At 39.9% G+C, this 14,559-nt stretch overlaps 1 protein-coding gene across 1 annotated transcript in view; it reads left to right on the top strand.

Annotated features, from left to right (window-relative positions):
* Positions 1–14,559, top strand: part of LOC145981756 (uncharacterized) — a 242,044-nt gene that overhangs the window by 18,028 nt on the left and 209,457 nt on the right. The gene's annotated exons all lie outside the window — the stretch shown is intronic.

The following is a 14,559-nucleotide window of genomic DNA, read 5'->3' as shown; positions in this document are numbered from 1 at the left end:
TAATATACGTGTAAATTAATAAACATCAACAACTAGAATAAACATTAAGATAAATGATGCTAACTGCATTAAAATAACTGCAAACAAATCTCTTTCCCCAGTAGTCAGTGTTCCATTCTGCCGAATTTTTATTTTAATAGTTTTTATTGCATTATTGAAAAATTCATTAGTTCGTTTTAATGGAAGTATTTATTAACTATTTATTAAAGATTTATATATGAGTTTTGAAAAAGAGCTCACCATTCTTCTGAAAATTAATTCTGCTCTTGCAAGCGTTGAATATGTAGCTTCAAAATTCACACCTTTCATTCTGTTTTACCCAATTGTAGTAAATACTGTTAGTTCTAAAAGTGACTGTACCTACAACGTTTGATACCGCAGAAAGTTGTTTTCTTCATGTTGAAGTTTACATATGTGTTACAAATGTGACTACTGCATTGTTACGAGGGTGGTGGGGATAAAATAATTCCTGTATGGATGTTGCCACGGATACTTGGGTTTAGTGAGGGTACCCCCTCCCGTTAATTCGCCCTCTCCTTCAAAACAAATAGAACTTAACTTAATATTATTATTCCAATTTATCCCCTATAGTAAAGCGCAATAGGCTTCCTCAATGGCGTAATGGTAACGTCGTTGCCTTGTAATCAAGGGGTCCCAGGTTCGATACTTGATGGAGGCATATTGCACAGTAGTTCGGATCTCACTTTAAACTGTAGGTCCAGTTTCGATTAGCCTATATGTGTGTGAAGAGGACTTGAAACAACAATTCGAGGAAAGTACCATAAAAAATTGTAATGGGAAGAATGTTGTTGAATTGGTGCTTTAAGTCCACTTTATGCACAGTAAGGCTAATCAGGATTGAACCTACAGTTTAAAGTGGAATCCGAATCACTATGTGCCTCAACCGAGTGTCGAAACCGGGACCCCTTGATTACAAGGCGACGGCGCTACCACTTCGCTATCGGGGAGGCTAAATGGGAAGAATGTGATCATCAATGACCATATGACTCGTCTTTGGCTAATCAGTACATTTTTTACCATCTTTTCATATCTTGCCTATTTTCTATTTTAAAATATGGCAAAGTACGAAGTTTCAAGGCGCAAAAGGTAACTGTAAATATCACGTGATTTTCAAGTTGTTATCGACGAAATTTACGGCTTGCTCCACTTTGAAAACACTGTATATTTTTCCAGTCGTTACTGTGTTCGAATTGTGTTTTGTCATGACAACTGAGAAGATATACATTTTGTATTGCATCTTCACATGGACTAACATGGTGCTTGATAGTTTTAAAATTCGATAATTTGCCATCACGAATGTAACGACGAAACTTTGTATTGCTCTGACCAAAACAGATGTCACACCCACAAACAACTGGGAAACTAGGCTACCTTCAGTATAACACCTAGACACTGTTTCTTGAATATACTACACGTGAAGACGACGAGAGTGTAAAACACTTATTGGCCCATGGCACACTTTTCCCCCATTGTTCGACCCACTGTGGTGGTCTTCTTTTCAAACCGAATGAAAGGAAGATAGCAAAATGACCAACACGTAACAATAACCCTCCTGTCAGCTACCGTTAGCGCAATTCTCGGCATGGTCGCATTCCCCAAGTGCCATCCCTCACAGCACCTCGGCTACCTCTAATTACGTCACGTGAAACAAAAGAGTAACGACAGAGCTCAGCAGCGCCGTGACGGACAACCCTGTAATGCAAACTTCAACCAGCTGAGATTACGAGAAAGGTCAGTGACGATGTGAAATTGGACATCACATTTGCTGTCAATTTGCATCCTCTTCTCTTCTTGTATCGTTCTTGGAAGCATTTCGTGACAGAAATTTTGTCCTTTTTATTGTCTTAGGATGCAGCAGAAATAACAGAGATACGACATCAGATTAAGGACATGGTCATTTTAGCGGTAAGTGCTTCCTAGTGCGGTTTGTAAGAATCTGGGACAACTGTCGCCAGATTTCAATGGAAAAATGGTCTAGCTTGTCATTATTGACCCATCTTTTTTAGTAGCGTTTCAAATCACAAGGTCGAAGCTTGATAAAGCTCAACATTAAGAAAATAAACTGGATCTTGTATCCTATATTCTTACTTTTGCACACAGGTGAAAAGAGTACTTTTAACGGAGGGATTTCATTTATTCCCACAAGGCCTAAGTATCTCTGATAGTAAAGGTAAATTTTCATTTCCACAGCGGATGATTTTAGCCCTCTCATAACAATAAATAATAGATACATACAATTTCATTTAGATTTTAAAATGTAAACTTGTTCATGGAGATCGTTACGTGCTTTCAAATATCAATGAAAGAGCTGACAATATATCTAACTATTGTGAAATTGACAGTATTAACCATTAAGTAAAAACTATTTTTATAACGTTTTTGTTGCTACAGGCTTAAAATCGTATTAATCACGTAAATAAATTCCAAGCTGGAAATGCATAAGACGAATTTGTTTATTTAGTATATTTTACGTTACTCTGCCACTTTTGGCTAATCGAAACTAAATTCATTAGACGAAAAAATACGTACAATTACAAGGCTCTTCGTTCCTTGTTCCTCATATTGCACAAGAAGATGTACTTCGAAATGTATAACTAAAGATCAAGAAAATGATAATTTATATTAAATATTGTTCCTATAGAAAATTAATGAGCTGTATAAGAAAAAGTGAAATGTACGAAAAACGAGTAACGGATGAGCCAACGGTAGAACTACGTATGCTTGGAAATACAGGGTGGCCCAAGAAAAGGTAACCGAATGAAGAACGGTTGAATTGTGTGTTCGGTTACCTTTTTTTGAGCCACGCTGTATCTTTGTGTGAAGAAGCAAACGAACGATTCATTACGTTGTTGTTGTGAACATTTAAGATATTATATATTTTATAGTTTTATTCTAGTTGCTGTTATTATACTACTACTATTACCACCACCCTCACCACTTTACTTAATAATAATAATAATAATTATAATGTGTATTAAATAGACTCCCATCAAACGTGGATTTTAGGATAAACATTTCATTTTTACACCTGAATTTACACAAGATTGCACCCCATCAAAATAATGTTTAATTCGCACACTGCTAATAAAGTATTTGAACTATTTCTTTATTTCCCAAAAGGTTGATCACCCCACACGGCAGAACATTTTATGCGTTGTAATATTGAGAGAAGGATATAATTTGAGATATGGTGCACAATTGTTTTGGACGGATATAAACGTTGATTTCTGCCAGCCAATCAGTTTTTCTCTTTCTCCAAATGTACGTACACTAACAAATCCCAGGCCCTCTCCGATGACGTAGTGGTAAATTCGTCATCTTGTAATCAAGAGGTCTGGGGTTCGAGACCCGGTGGAGATACACAGTAGTTCAGATTCCACCTCTGTACGTATATAAATTGGACTTCAAACAAAACTAAACAGTTACAAATCCATCTTTCTCAACGAGATATTGGCCAATGCTTTTTCATGGGCTACACAAATTGATTTCTAAAAAATTTCGAATCCTACTATTGTGTTTTCCAACAAACCCATGTAGGTGAATATGCCAGCTACTTATAGTTATATGATTCAATCATAATCGTTGCTTTACTGTAGGTGCAGTGTGCTTCACGGGCAAGAACTGTACTTTATAATTTGTGGTGAAAATAATCAGAGACTATTCTACTTTCCTCCCGTTGCTTTCAGATTATTCCCGTTTGCATTAGAATACATTCTAAAATCATTATTTTATACTCGAGTACAACGGTGTTTGGTGAAACACTATTCATTCTTCACACTCGCTCGAGTGACCATTGTTTCGATCAGTGGCGTGCCCAGGATTTTCGAAAGGGAGGAGTTATGTATACTTTTTCTTGGTAGTCAGCCCTCATTTTGTCATATTTTCCTATCTCTGACTATCTTTTTTTTTAGGAATACAAGGCGATGGGGGTTATAACCCCCATCAATGCCTCCCCCTTGGGTACACCACTGGTTTCGATGTATCAAACACAAATATGATAAGAGCGGGCCTGTTACATAGTTTCCTACATAGGAAAAATAACATAATCCTCCGTACGATCGTGATCAGGCGTGTTACTAGCATAGGCAAGGGCCACCACCCTCTGAAGCCTGATTATATCTTGACAAGACTTTCGAAGTATTTCTACGATTCAAACTCATCACATACGATAAGCACCGGTCTCCCCGATGGCGCAGGGGTAGCGTCGTCGCCTTGTAATCAAGAGGCCCGGGTTCGATAGCCGGTGGAGGCACGTAGTGTTTCGGATCCCACTTTAAACTACTGTAGGTCCAGTCCCGATTAACCTTTCTGTGCATAAAGTGGACTTAAAACACCAAATCAATCAACGATAAGCACCATATGTGTACGATGAAGAATGTATTTATGGAAAAGAGGTATGCTGGCATATAATGTACTGTGGCCTACAGCAGTATTTTTCATACTCTAGAGGGAAATTTCCGTGTCTTTTAGAATTTATTGTGAAGTTTCGATGAAGAAGACCCTGTTAGAGGGTGGAAACGTTAGTGCAGGCCCATATATTTTTTATACTATAAAATTTTGCCTTGGTCAGTTTTTTTAATGTTTTATTAACATGAAGACAAGGCTTAACTGTGTTACTTTTTAATGTGTTGTGTATGTCCTGTGTAGGTTCCTTTATAACCTTGCACTTTTAATTTTTCTCAAGGGGCTCTTGACACCCCCTTTATATCTTTCAGATAAGGGTTTTAGAATAGAAGGTTTTTCCTCGCATACTTTGAAGGGTTCAAAATGGCCATATGTGCCGATGCACCAAATAATAATAATAATAATATTAATAATAATAATTCATTAATTCAAACACAAATATGATAGGGGGGATGTTCGCCATGCTGGGAATTTCGCCGTACTTGTGGTTTTTGTAATCGTAGATAGAAACTATAGGTTGGAAACATTCACTGATGCCTGTGAAAAATCAAGTAACATGTGCCTTGTTTCCACTGAAATCTGCAGTGTGTTGAGCGAACTAGCAAGCAAGCAGTACAGTTTGGAATGCGCAGTTGTGTCTACACAGAAGACAAAGAAAGGTGCCGAATTTCAATACTACGTTGGAAATTGTCATTTCGTGGCAGATAAGATTTATTTTTCTTCCTTTTCATTATTGATATCGTAACCTCAAACCGTAAGAATGTCGTGAAAAGATTTGCTTTGGAAAGCGTGCATGTACAAGTAAACATAAGTTGTTTTCTTTCGACTATGCATTTGCTGGTAAATTCGCCAGAGTAACAGAAAATGTGTCGAATTTCCCTTCTTACAGGCGATCTTTCACACACAACTTGTTCACAATGCATATGAACATTTAGGCCTATGTTTCTTAAACATGTTTGTATTGTATCGTGTTGCCCACGAGACGAGACTTTGGCCTGTCTCGTCTCGTGGAAATGCTGTGAAATGCTGTCTCGTCTCGAAAATATTCGTTTGTCTCGGCACACATGATCAATCTCGTCTCGTCTCGAATTTTTAAAAGCCTGTCCCGTCTCGTCCCGTGGGCAACACTTGTATCTTTTTAAGCAGTTTTGTATTGTCATTTGTAGGTCTTTTACACTTTGTTGTCAGAGTTATTGGTAACAACTTGGTATGTCATACACTTAAACTGACGATAAAATGATAAATTAGTTATATGGCGAATTTCCCAGTATGTGGCGGGAATTTCGCCACTTTTTCTCATTTTAGTATTTTTAATATTACGTCATAAGTATAAGTAGGGACATTGAATTTTCGCGATGCGCGAAATCGGGAAATGTGAGAAAAAGATGCAATTCTGAACATTCTGCACGTAACTACATCCCCAATGATGAAATATGCATGAGTTTTATTCGCGAAGTAATGCGAAATGTGTGCTTTTCCACGAAATGAACGCTTTTTCGCGAAATAATCGTGAAATGTCATCAAATTAAGTAGAAAACATGCCATGCAAAAACCGGCAATCGAGGTTGTGCGCGCTAACTGTCGATTTGTAACGAACCGTTTGCCTAAAGTTTCCTGCCACTTGCAGCTGAAGAACGTTTTATCTTCACATCAGGAAGACGGTGCAAATTGGGATTTCCCATGCACATAATCTCAGTTCGAAAACTTCGCCCCTGTCAAGCTGCATTCCTTTTTTCCCCCGAATGTCTACTCAACTTCCAGTTTCATTGAACTTGCTAGCTGTAGCAGCGATAAGATTAGTCTGTTCCCGCACATCAAGGGAAACAATGGTGTCATTTGTGTTCAGTCATGAATGATTTTTTTTTCATTATGTGATTTTCAACATGTGTTTGTGTATGTGCAGTAGTGATTATTTTATTTGTTGGACAGCAAGGATATCCTTTAAATACATACAATGACTAAATCACTTGAGATATGCAAATTAGAAATGAGGTGATTTTGTGTTGATGTTTTCTTTTTGGTTGGACAGCTAAGTACTTGTGAATGTGTACAGTATATAAAAATGAAGTAGTTTATCAATTTATAGCTCTTTTGTATGTTGTTTTCTCTCATAATGAAAAAGTGTGTGCCAATTTTTTTTTTTTCACCGCTGGTATATACCGCTGATCTAACATTTTATTTACCGCTCTCCTCAGTTTTTATTTACCATAAATTTGTGTCCCTAAGTATAAGTAACAAAGTATTTATGTTATATTCCTCATATTCCTCATAATCCACAATGACTACTTCATGTATCGTATAAATTTTGTTCCCCCCCCCCCCGATTCGTTTAGAAGGAAAAAAATGAAAAGTATGTTGGCGGCGAACTTACCCTCCTTTACCCTATATGGTGTTAGATAAGTCGAACATTGCTTTGTTATCAAAGGTTACTTTCGTTCCTATTAGGACTTAGCCGATACCGGTGTCGATGTATCGGTTCACGGCCGATACGTCTAGATCGTATGCAGGGTCCGCAAAAATGCCGCGCAACACTCGCGGAATATAATTATCCTGTAAAATATGCAAAGTGTAAGGTTTACATTGAGTTTGCAACAATATTTTGTGCAAAAACTGTATTTTGTGATTACATAGGAGGCATTTTACTATACTCATGTAACGTAATTTTTGAATATGTTAAAGCAATACTCTGGCAAATTGGTACTAATAAATGGTGTGGAATTCTCACCCACTAATATTAATCAATATTTTGAACAACAAAGTCAATTTCGGGTTCAAAAGCGGTAAATAAAATGAAATTTCGCTGTTATAGCTGTGAAACAGCACCATATAAAATGACATTTTGTTTTTAAAAAAATGTGAATATAATCTCAAATTTGATTTAAAAACTGCAGTATTACAGAAAATAAACATATCCCTTCTAATAGCACATTAAATCATTACCAGAATATTAAGTTTTTCCTGTATAAAGGGATCCATTTTTGCTTCTCAAATATTTACAGCAGAATTAATCAATTTTCCGTGAATTGCATAACTCACAGGATACTTCAGACTTCAGAAAGTGTCGTGTCTGTATATAAACGGTAAATTTCGTGTTTAAGAGTCTATTTCGCATTTTGCAGTGCATTCCGCATCATTTCTTGACAAAACAGGGTAGGAAAATGCACCTCACACCTTTCAGGAACATGAAAAATTAACATTAGAATGTGTTATTTCACATTTCGTGTTTTCGTCAAAAACGAAATATGCATGCCTCTAGTTATTAGCGATACTTAGCAAGCTGTAAGAGTAGATTCTTGTCCATCTAAGTGCCTGAAGACAGCCTGGACTCAGCTGGGTGGATGGTCATCTTGGATCGGAGAGTGGACAGCGCCTCCAGCCGCATCACAGATCTGCCACACTTTTTACCCATTTTCTGGGATTTTATACTTAGGGGGCTATTTTTGTTGCCTCTTGTCAAACGCAGGAAGTCCCATATATGGGGATGCCTCTTATGGTCATGGCTAAGAAGTAAACAATCCACACTTCCTTAATAGTTTTGCCCTAACTCCAAATAAGGGATTTAGAGGGCACGAGGACAGTGAAGACATCTCATCGCACTCAAAAGCCAATGTAGAAATAAAGTCAGGAACATGCAAAACGTGTCCGTTACACGGTGTCGGTGGGAATCGGCAAAAGTGTCGGTATTGGTATGAGTATCGGCTCAGGCCTAGTTCCTCTATACCAGCTGCTGTTCCAATTGCAAGAAGTTGTTCCTATTGCTGCGAACCCTTAAATTATTAGGCGCATCAAGAAAGTAAGGTTCCCACTCGCCCACAGGTGGCAGGCCGTGCGTATTGAAACCGGTTTTGCGCATGCGTGAGAGGCACGTGCCCTGGCTAGTGAATGTCCTAGAAGACGCCTCCTGAAAGTCCTCAGTAGCGTCGCGGCAGCGATGAAACATGGCGGCTCTTATTTATCTCCCGCCGCGTGCGAGGTTCGTTCGGTGTTAAAGTTCTTGAACGCACAAAACATACAGCCGATCGAAATTCATCGTCAGCTGTGCCAGGTGTATGGGCGAGACGTCATGAACAAGCAAATGGTGCGTCATTGGTGCAGGACATTTACTGAAGGCCGGCAAAATGTGCATGACGACGAGCGAAGTGGAAGGCCATCGGCCGTTATGGATGAGCTTGTGGAGCAGGTGCAGCAGCGCATATTGGAGTATCGTCGCGTCACGATGACGGAACTCAGCAGCCATTTCCCGCAGATTTCTCGGTTGCACGACATTGTTCCGGAAATTGTGTGCCCGGTGGGTGCCGAAACAACTGACGCCCGAACACAAGGGAAAACGCATGGGCACGGCGCTGACATTTCTGCAGCGTTACCATGATGATGACGATTTTCTCAACCAGATCATCACGGGGGATGAAACGTAGGTTGGATACAGCACCCCAGAAAGCAAGCAGCAGCCCATGGATTGGCGTCACAGTGGATCTCCATGCAGGACGAAGTTCAAACAGATTGTGTCGGCGCGAAAAGTGATGTGCACGATGTTCTGAGGCAGACAAGGCATTCTGCTCGTCGAGTTTCTGCCCAGAGGTGAGACTGCGAACGCTAACCGTTACTGTGAAACACTGGGGACATTGCGACGAACCATTCAGAATAAGCGACACTGTAAGCTCAGTGCCGGTGTAATCTTCCTGCACGACAATGCGAAGCTGCATGTGGCTAGCCGCACTGCAGCCCTTCTGGACATGTTCGTTTGGGAGGTGTTCGATCATCCATCGTACAGCCCGGATCTCGCTCCCAGTGATTACCACCTGTTCTTGCACCTGAAAAAGTTCCTCTCCGGTCAACATTTTCACAGCGACGAAGAGGTTCAGGTCACACAGTGTTTCGGCGCCTAGGCGGCGGACTTCTACGACGCAGGTATAAGTTGGTCCCACGCTATGACAAGTGCCTGAATTCCGGCGGGTGTTGACAAGTTACTGGACAAGTGCTGTATCTGTGGCAATAAATCATTGAATGAAATAATGTTTCCTTTTTGTGCACGACCCCAGGGAAACTTACTTTCTGGATGCACCTAATATTATGGGAAAATCTGCTAAAGGTGGTAATCCAAAATAAATTAATTAATATAATGAAATGAACCCTTATATATTTCCCGCTATAAGTTCGATTGTTGGTTCATCCTGGTTCATCCAGCATAGATTCAATCAGGACAATCAGGACGGTCTGCTGATACAGTGTTTACAATATCTTTGGTCGCAAGTAGAATGATTTGTTTGTGTGTGTCCAGACGTACCCACATCCTTCACCAAATGCAAGTCGTTCGTAATTTGCATCGCATTAATACTCGTGTTTACGATGAACAGTGTCCTCAACCTGTTGGACCTGGGGCAGAGGCCCCGCTTGTCTGTGTCCGGGGGCGATTCTGATTGCACGGTTCGCTAGCACCACACGCATTTCCCCGATTCATTTTTCATCAATACACTCAGTCATCGGTGACGACGTACTTGCGAATTAGCACAGCTTTCCGACCAGAACGCGAATTACATTTTCGCAACATGCAATTACTTTAATGGTATGCATGGAAGATTGCAACAAAACTGCATACTTTCTAGTCAGAGTTCTGAGATGCACTCCAGGCTATCTGAGCTTTGCCAACTTCTCACTATATTTTCCAAGTATTTTTGTCCCCCTGTATGTTATTATATTTGATGTATGTGCGCATGTGTTTGGCAGTAGGTAGATAACAAAACCTTCAATACAATACAATATTTATGCATGTGCTTGGTGGGAATTTATCGATCAATTTCCCCCCATATAGCAGCTCTGGGATTTATCCAGTTGGATCGTCGTGGTGATCTCATCATCACCTCAAATGACCGAAATTGTGAATGTGTGGGACCATACTTCCACATCCCCCCATACGCCTACACGGCATGTTGCGAGCTTTGCAGGTATATTTTGATATTTGATATTTAGCGTTGCTTTTCTGCCACTTTTGGCTAATCGCGACGACGAAAACGAGTGATGATATTATGAAATTGATGGAGGGACACTCACAAATATCACTCACTCATGTCCATGCAGTGATTCGAATTCGGCCGCTGCCGTCGTAGCACGCTGTGCTAACCACTCCTTCTTTTTGTTTTATTTGCTAATCGTTACTGTTTTTGTTTGTGTGCAGGCCGTCAATAGTTTCTTATAGGATTAGGTATATTTTTCTTCAGGTGTTTAAAGTTTTTGTGTTGAAATAACTTCATTATTGGTATTCTTTTTAAGTTGTCTGGAATTTCCGATGCTCTCTCTCCCTCTCCCTCCCCCCCTCTCTCACACACACACACAATTATTTTCGATGTATCTAAAATTCTCCCCATTCCTGTATATTCCAAGATCTGCGCCTTATGCAAAATGAAATTACTGTAAATTTAAGGTCATATCCGTGGGGTTGGCAACCCTGGACGGTGCTATCCAGAAACCTGGACAAGAACCGATTCATTTCAGCCACTGTTCTGAGGAGACGATAGCTCAGAGTATACCTCACAGCGATGTATCTCTCCCCTCTCTCGTACGCAGAATCGCTCGCAAAAGAAAATAAAAAGAAAGAATACATATTCGTGACTGGGTTGGAAAACTGTTAACCGCCCCTTCTCACGAATCGTGACGATTGAAATGGAATTTCACGTTAGAAACTGACGAAGGGGTTTTGCTTGTTTTTTTCGTAAAACGAACAAGCAACCAACGACGATTGACATAGCCTATTAGATTTTTGTCGTATATGTGGTGGTCCTATAGATTTCAATGACTGGGCTGGAATTTTCCTGTTCGCGTGCTCTGGCATCAGTAGCGTGTACAGAAATTCCATAATGGAGGTGAAGGTGGGTGGTATAAGACTGTAAGGGAAATTTCAGACCGAAGCGACATGCGACACGTGTCGCTTGAGAGCGAGCTAATCACCTTTGAACCTGTAGCGGCATGACAGGCCGCACAAGCCTGCGTTCGATTTTGTAGAGTTGCTTCAGTGTCAAATTTCCCTTAGTCTTATCGTACAGGGTAATATCTAGTAAGGGATGCCTCTTACAGTTGGCAACCATCGACTCAAGTGCGCATGCGCCATCTGGACGAGTCCAGTGGCAAATTAAGGGTGACGGCTTAAGGTGGAGCGCAAAGAAAGGAAGCCAGTAATCAATCTGCTCGTAACGGGGCAGTTTCAAAGTAAAATTGGAGAAAACTGGTATTCATGAAGAATTGTGTCTTCCACATGTTTAACTTAATTACAAGAAAGCACAGGTTGGGCACACATTTTCGGCTGCGATCCTAATATCTTTTGTGAGCCATGGTCTACCAACGATGATGTTGCACGTAAATAGTCTCTCTGCTTATGCCTTGTTACAAGAAGGCATAGGTTGGGCACACATTTGCGACTGTGATGCTGATATCGTGTTGTGAGCCATGGTCTAACAATGATGACGATGCACGTAAATAGCGTCTCTGCGTAGGCCTTGTTACAAGGAGTCACAGGCTGGACACACATTTGGGTTTGTGATGCTGATATCATGTTTAAGCCATGGTCTACCAACGATGACGTTGCACGTAGAGTCTCCGCACAGGCCTCTTTAAAAGAAGATATTGATAAGCAGGCTAAGACGACAACGGAAATCGCATAACATTCGAGGAAGGGTGAAATTTCATCGGCGGAGACATACTTGGCTGGAAGGTAGTATAAACCAAACAGAAGTTCTCAGACTTTAGCACGATGAAGTAAACGTTTATGGCCTCTGAGCTAAACACGTGGAAGCTAGAATTCTTCCTGAATACCTTGTGTCACTTTTTGAATTGTCCCGTTACGAGCAATGTGTCAATTATTATTATTTTTTTACGTCAGGATTGACTACTTACTTCCTCTCATAGGTTCGAGACTGGAGGACTCCTGCCAACACGCGGAAAAATAAGTTGTCCTGTGTGACCGGCATTCTGCAACCGATCTAAAATATTGCCGATTTCAGGATCAAAATTTCAAATGTTCATTCTACCAGAGAATATTGTCATATTTTAAAATAAATGTATATTACTTTTTGTTGGTGAAAATCAACCATAATGGAAATATTTTATTCTGTTCTAATTCTAATCAGTTTTAATTTTCGGTGCATTGCTTAATTTACATTTCCATCATGTTGCATTCAATATGGCGGCAATTTAAATATCTTAACATCCAGAACCACTGATCTACACAACTCATCAAACGAAAATGGCAGAAATCCTAATATGAAGCTTTCAAGTATAGTAGCGGGTTGTAGTTGAGCACAACCACTTCTCTGATAATACATAACCCCAAAAGTAAAATTAACTATGCTCTATCGTAATCTATATCGATGTAATTAAATATTGAAATTATTTTAATTTTTGTGAGAAACTATTTCTACCATGTGGCGTCAATCTTGATATTTTCATTATAAATCATAAAATGTAATCTACGAAAGCCACAAGGAAGGAAAGCAATTTTGTATTCCCATATAAATAAAGGTGGTCTCATCGGTAGGGCGTCTGACTGTCACCCGAGAAACGCGGGTTCAACTTTCAGTATGAGTGATAAAAGGTCGGGATTTTCGCAGCCTTGTCCGACTCTGGGGTTCACCCAGGCTCAAATAAAAGAGTACCTAGGGGTAAGTAAAGGCTGTCCGATCATGGTGCTGACCACACAGCACATCCAATAGAAGATAACTAAAATGTATGGGGTGCTATTCCCTCCCCACCTCCCATGAACCTTCCTGGCACGGTGCAATGTGCAACTGGAACTTATAATAAGAAGCCGGCCTCCGTGGTAGCACAGCCGTAACACGACCGTAGTGGTTAGCACAGCGCGCAACGACGCAAAATGTCACGGGTTCGAATCCAGGCAAGGAGTGTCCCTTCATCAATTTCATCATATCGTTACTCATCTTCGCCTTCGCGATTATCCAAAAGGGCCAGAAAATCGAAGTAAAATAAAAATAAATAAATCAATCATTATCAACAAAAGATCTTTTTCAGAAATTTTGAAAATTTCGCCTCTTCTGCTCCACCTCAGTCGCGAGTCCAATATGGCTTGCACTACTTTTCTGATATTAATATTATAAACAAAGTAACACTCGTCACTGAGCTTTATCTTAATCATGAATTCTGCAATAAAAATTGTAATTACTTCCACTTTTATGCAAAAAAAAACACCTGTATTTAACCATTTTTTAGTTTGAAATACACATTATAATTTATTCTATCAATATGGAGTAAAAGTGACTTAATTTCTATGTATGTTTTTATGTATTTAATTTTTAATTCCAAGGTCTGGGAGCTACAGCATCCTCCACTCTCCCAGCTGCGAGTTGACTATCACTTTTTAGTTTCTACCCTGCAGGGGGTTGACTTCAAATATATTGAAGTATAATGGAGGCGGGAGGGGGGAGGGAGGCGCGAGAATAACAAATATGTATAGCCAATATTGTATACATGTTTAAGTTCACAGACAGGCTATTCGGGTCTGGACCTATAGATTTAAGTGGGATCCAATTCACTACGAGTGTCTCCACGGGTATCGAACCCAGAACCCCTTGATTATAAGACGACGACGTTACCAATACACCACCGGGAAGGCCTGCGCGCGCGTGTGTGTGTATATATATATATTTAGTTCTCATTTTTTCACGAATTGGAACGACGTTGCAGTCCATTTCGAGCTCTGTATATAATTGCTGATCCTACTGGGAAATTTTGGGGGGAAAAATTATTCTAAAGTCGCCAGTTATGCCAAGCAGCATAAGGAGCAGTGATGTGCCGTACACTATAAGTTTACGTCTACATGCGTTGTCTACACGTAATCTACGCGTAGATTACATTGGGTTATAGTTTACATAGACTACGTACACAATCTAAAGTGCATTAAAAATTAATTTTCAAGGCTTTCATGAAAGGAAAATGACATTTTGAACTATGTTAGTTCCTAACGAACTGACAAGAATCCTATTTACAACAAAATGTCTCTTCTCTTCTATCATCAACTATGGAAGAAGAAAAATAGTATGCAAGAAAGACAACAGATGTCAGTCCTGAGGCAAAACTAGTCTTTTTCCCATAAAACACCAGAATATTTTATGTTAGTTTTTCTTTCCTAGG

The sequence above is a fragment of the Lepisma saccharinum genome, chromosome 30 (genome assembly GCF_977018435.1).
Source record: "Lepisma saccharinum chromosome 30, izLepSacc3.1, whole genome shotgun sequence".
Lineage (NCBI taxonomy): Eukaryota > Metazoa > Arthropoda > Insecta > Zygentoma > Lepismatidae > Lepisma > Lepisma saccharinum.
The sequence above is the reverse complement of the archived record's forward strand: the minus strand, read 5'-3'. Positions and strand labels throughout refer to the sequence as shown.